The 6,000-nt window shown below is 42.5% G+C and overlaps 1 protein-coding gene across 1 annotated transcript in view; it reads right to left on the bottom strand.

Moving 5' to 3' along the window:
* Positions 1–6,000, bottom strand: part of TMEM45A (transmembrane protein 45A) — a 71,311-nt gene that overhangs the window by 42,235 nt on the left and 23,076 nt on the right. The window lies entirely within an intron of this gene.

Genomic DNA, 6,000 nt, shown 5'->3' with positions numbered 1-6,000 from the left:
ATGCTTCTTAGCCAAAAAGAAAGAGAGGTTGCCGAAGCCTTTGACCTCTCCTCTGTCCAGTGTAGACAACAAACAAAGCAGATGTTTGACGAAAATCTTTAGTAGCTTGTAAGTAAAACTTTAAAGCACGAACCACGTCCAGATTGTGTAATAGACGCTCCTTCTTTGAAGAAGGATTAGGACACAAAGACGGAACAACAATCTCTTGATTGATATTCTTATTAGATACCACCTTAGGTAAAAACCCAGGTTTGGTACGCAGGACTACCTTATCTGCATGGAAGATCAGATAAGGAGAATCACATTGTAAGGCAGATAACTCGGAAACTCTACAAGCCGAGGAAATAGCTACCAAAAACAGAACTTTCCAAGATAAAAGTTTGGTATTTATGGAATGAAGAGGTTCAAACGGAACCCCCTGAAGAACTTTAAGAACCAAATTTAAGCTCCAAGGTGGAGCAACAGGTTTAAACACAGGCTTGATTCTAACTAAAGCCTGACAAAATGCCTGAACGTCTGGGACATCCGCCAGACGCTTGTGCAAAAAAATAGATAGCGCAGAAATCTGTCCCTTTAAGGAACTAGCTGACAATCCTTTCTCCAATCCTTCTTGTAGAAAAGATAATATCCTGGGAATCCTGACCTTACTCCATGAGTAGCCCTTAGATTCACACCAATAAAGATATTTACGCCATATTTTATGATAGATTTTCCTGGTGACAGGCTTCCGTGCCTGAATTAAGGTATCAATGACTGACTCAGAGAAACCACGCTTTGATAAAATCAAGCTTTCAATCTCCAGGCAGTCAGCCTCAGAGAAATTAGATTTGGATGGTTGAAAGGACCTTGAAGTAGAAGGTCCTGTCTCAGCGGCAGAGTCCATGGTGGAAAGGATAACATGTCCACCAGATCTGCATACCAAGTCCTGCGTGGCCACGCATGCGCTATCAAGATCACTGATGCTCTCTCCTGCTTGATTTTGGCAATCAGACGAGGGAGCAGAGGAAACGGTGGAAACACATAAGCCAGGTTGAAGGACCAAGGTGCTGCTAGAGCATCTATCAGCGTTGCCTTGGGGTCCCTGGACCTGGATCCGTAACAAGGAAGCTTGGCGTTCTGGCGAGACGCCATGAGATCCAGTTCTGGTTCGCCCCAACGAAGAACCAATTGTGCAAACACCTCCGGATGGAGTTCCCACTCCCCCGGATGAAAAGTCTGTCGACTTAGAAAATCCGCCTCCCAGTTCTCTGCACCTGGGATATGGATAGCTGATAGGTGGCAAGAGTGAATCTCTGCCCAGCGAATTATCTTTGAGACTTCTAACATCGCTAGGGAACTCCTTGTTCCCCCTTGATGGTTGATGTAAGCCACAGTCGTGATGTTGTCCGACTGAAATCTGATGAACCTCATTGTCGCTAGATGAGGCCAAGCCTGAAGAGCATTGAATATCGCTCTTAGTTCCAGAATGTTTATTGGAAGGAGAGACTCCTCCTGAGTCCACGATCCCTGAGCCTTCAGGGAGTTCCAGACTGCACCCCAACATAGAAGGCTGGCATCTGTCGTTACAATTGTCCAATCTGGCCTGCGAAAGGTCATACCTTTGGACAGATGGACCCGAGATAGCCACCAGAGAAGAGAATCCCTGGTCTCTTGGTCCAGATTCAGTAAAGGGGACAAATCTGTGTAATCCCCATTCCACTGACTGAGCATGCATAGTTGCAGCGGTCTGAGATGTAGGCGTGCAAACGGCACTATGTCCATTGCCGCTACCATTAAGCCGATTACTTCCATGCACTGAGCCACGGAAGGGCGAGGAATGGAATAAAGAACACGGCAGGAATTTAGAAGCTTTGATAACCTGGACTCCGTCAGGTAAATTTTCTACAGAGTCTATCAGAGTCCCTAGGAAGGAAACTCTTGTGAGGGGGGATAGAGAACTCTTTTTCTCGTTCACCTTCCATCCATGCGACCTCAGAAATGCCAACACTATGTCCGTACGAGACTTGGCAATTTGGAAGTTTGACGCCTGAATCAGGATGTCATCTAAATAAGGGGCCACTGCTATGCCCCGTGGCCTTAGGACCGCCAGAAGCGACCCCAGAACCTTCGTAAAAATTATTGGGGCTGTAGCTAACCCAAAGGGAAGAGCTACAAATTGGTAGTGCCTGTCTAGGAAGGCAAACCTGAGAAACCGATGATGATCTTTGTGCATCGGAATGTGCAGATAAGCATCCTTTAAATACACTGTAGTCATGTATTGACCCTCCTGGATGATAGGTAGGATGGTACGAATAGTCTCCATCTTGAATGATGGAACTCTGAGGAATTTGTTTAAGATCTTTAGATCCAAAATTGGTCTGAAGGTTCCCTCTTTTTTGGGAACCACAAACAGATTTGAGTAAAATCCCTGTCCCTGTTCCTCCTTTGGGACTGGATGGATCACTCCCATAACTAGGAGGTCTTGTACACAGTGTAAGAATGCCTCTCTCTTTATCTGGTTTGCAGATAATTGTGAAAGGTGAAATCTCCCTTTTGAGGGGGAAGCCTTGAAGTCCAGAAGATATCCCTGGGATATAATTTCCAACGCCCAGGGATCCTGGACATCTCTTGCCCATGCCTGGGCGAAGAGCGAAAGTCTGCCCCCTACTAGATCCGTTACCGGATAGGGGGCCGTTCCTTCATGCTGTCTTAGAGGCAGCAGCAGGCTTTTTGGCCTGCTTACCCTTGTTCCAGGTCTGGTTAGGTCTCCAGACCGTCTTGGACTGAGCAAAAGTTCCCTCTTGTTTTGCATTAGAGGAAGTTGATGCCGCACTTGCCTTGAAGTTTCGAAAGGCACGAAAATTAGACTGTTTGGCTCTTGGTTTGGACCTATCCTGAGGAAGGGCATGACCTTTTCCTCCAGTGATATCAGCAATAATCTCCTTTAAACCAGGCCCGAATAGGGTCTGCCCCTTGAAGGGAATGTTAAGCAGCTTCGATTTTGAAGTAACGTCAGCTGACCATGATTTAAGCCATAGCGCTCTGCGCGCCTGGATAGCAAAACCAGAATTCTTAGCCGTTAGTTTAGTCAAATGAACAATGGCATCAGAAACAAAAGAATTGGCTAGCTTAAGTGCTCTAAGCTTGTCAAGTATTTCATCCAATGGAGTCGCTACCTGTAAAGCCTCTTCCAGAGACTCAAACCAGAACGCCGCAGCAGCAGTGACAGGCGCAATGCATGCAAGGGGCTGTAGGACCTTGTTGAATAAACATTTTCTTAAGGTAACCCTCTAACTTTTTATCCATTGGATCTAAGAAAGCACAACTGTCCTCGACAGGGATAGTAGTACGCTTTGCTAGAGTAGAAACTGCTCCCTCCACCTTAGGAACTGTCTGCCATAAGTCCCGTGTGGTGGCGTCTATTGGAAACATTTTTCTAAAAACAGGAGGGGGAGAGAACGGCACACCTGGTCTATCCCATTCCTTAGTAATAATTTCTGTAAACCTTTTAGGTATTGGAAAAAACATCAGTACACACCGGCACTGCATAGTATTTATCCAGTACACTGCAATTGTATCACAGTCATTCAGAGCAGCTAAAACCTCCCTGAGTAACACGTGGAGGTGTTCAAGCTTAAATTTAAATGTAGAAATATCAGAATCAGGTTGCATCATCTTCCCTGAGTCAGAAATATCACCCACAGAAAGAAGCTCTCCTTCTTCAGCTTCTGCATATTGTGAGGCAGTATCAGACATAGTTCTTAAAGCGTCAGTATGCTCTGTATTTCGTCTTACTCCAGAGCTATCTCACTTTCCTCTAAATACAGGTAGTCTGGCTAATACCGCTGACAGTGTATTATCCATGACTGCCGCCATGTCTTGTAAAGTAAACGCTATGGGCGCCCTGGATGTACTTGGCGCCATTTGAGCGTGAGTCCCTTGAGCGGGAGTCAAAGGATCTGACAGGTGGGGAGAGTTAGTCGGCATAACTTCCCCCTCGTCAGATTCCTCTGGTGATAAATTTTTTAAAGACAGAATATGATCTTTATTGCTTAAAGTGAAATCAGTACATTTGGTACACATTCTAAGAGGGGGTTCCACCATGGCTTTTAAACATAATGAACAAGGAGTTTCCTCTATGTCAGACATGTTTATACAGACTAGCAATGAGACTAGCAAGCTTGGAAAACACTTTAAATGAAGTTAACAAGCAAATATAAAAAAACGGTACTGTGCCTTTAAGAGAAACAAATTTTGTCAGAATTTGAAAAACAGTGAAAAAAGGCAGTAAATCAAATGAAATTTTTACAGTGTGTATAATAATCTAACAGAGCATTGCACCCACTTGCAAATGGATGATTAACCCCTTAGTTCAAAAACCGGATAAAAAAAAACAATATAGACGTTTTTTAACAGTCACACCAAACTGCCACAGCCTTGCTGTGAGCCTACCTTCCCCAACAAACGATTTTGGAAGCCTAAGAGCCCTTTAGAGATGTCCTGTAGCATTCAGAAAACTCCTGGATGTCTCAGTCTGTAATAGTTAATGCACAAAAAAGCACTAAACTAGGCCCCTCCCACTCATAGTAACACAGTGGAAAGCCTCAGGAAACTGTTTCTAGGCAAATTTAAGCCAGCCATTGTGGAAAAAAATAGGCCCCAATAAAGTTTTATCACCAAAGTATATATAAAAACGTTTAAACATGCCAGCAAACGTTTTATATTGCAAATATAAAAGAGTATTACCTCAGAAAGTAAGCATGATACCAGTCGCTATTAAATCACTGTATTCAGGCTTACCTTACATAAATTTGGTATCAGCAGCATTTTCTAGCCTTCACATCTTCTAGAAAAATATTAACTGCACATACCTCATAGCAGGATAACCTGCACGCCATTCCCCCGCTGAAGTTATCTCTCTCTTCAGACATGTGTGAGAACAGCAATAGATCTTAGTTACAACCTGCTAAGATCATAGAAATCCCAGGCAGATTCTTCTTTTTTCCTGCCTGGAACAAAATAGCACAACTCCGGTACTATTTAAAAATAATAAACTCTTGATTGAAGCAAAATAACAGCTACATTTCACCACTTATCTCTTACTACCTCCATGCTTGTTGAGAGTTGCAAGAGAATGACTGGATATGGCAGTGAGGGGAGGGGCTGTATGGACAGCTCTGCTGTGGGTGTCCTCTTGCAACTTCCTGTTGGGAATGAGAATATCCCACAAGTAATGGATGATCCGTGGACTGGATACACCTTACAAGAGAAATTAATTTATCAGGTAAGCATTCATTTTGTTTTCTCGTGAACCAGTTCTCACTTTTAAGCACTGACCCTACTTTTCCACAGTCTTTCTTTGTATTCTTTAAAGCAGGATGATGTTGCTGTTTACCACAAGCATAAATATTGCTTGTAATAGCAAGAGGGTACTAGGTTATTAAGGTGTCAGTTTTTTTGTAGAACAATGAGCCAGAGATCAGTAATATCTGTTCATACAATAGTTCACAAGTGGTAAGCTGCCATTCCTCACCAATGCAACTAAGGATATGATTGTGTGTATATATACTGTAAATACATTGTATGTTTAGTTATAGAGTGGAGATTAAAAACAAATATGGGTATGTTTGTTTAATAGATCTGTTTAATACATTGTAATGATTTAACTGAGCAGAACCAGTGCCAAACCACCATAAGGGAATTAAACAGAAGAGGGCAAACCTTTACTAGAGCCTTATCCCTTATACTACTCTCCTACTGTATATGTGTGAACCATAATGAACATTCTTATCACATATAAATGGAGGGAGAGGTAACTGATTAACCACATACTTTTGTTCTATGTAACTAGATATCAGTGATAAAAATGTATACACATTTGACAAAACAAACGCTGTTTTATTCATTTCAAAATGCTTCTCAAATATGAATATGCAGTTTAATGTGTCTATTTTGTATTTAAAGTCCTTTCAAGCCAATTATTTTGTAAACTATAAAAATGTTTATTCTAAACAAAAACAA

This window comes from Bombina bombina, chromosome 3 (assembly GCF_027579735.1).
Source record: "Bombina bombina isolate aBomBom1 chromosome 3, aBomBom1.pri, whole genome shotgun sequence".
Taxonomy (NCBI): domain Eukaryota; kingdom Metazoa; phylum Chordata; class Amphibia; order Anura; family Bombinatoridae; genus Bombina; species Bombina bombina.
Note: the sequence above shows the minus strand (reverse complement) of the source record. Positions and strands in the feature narration are given on the sequence as shown.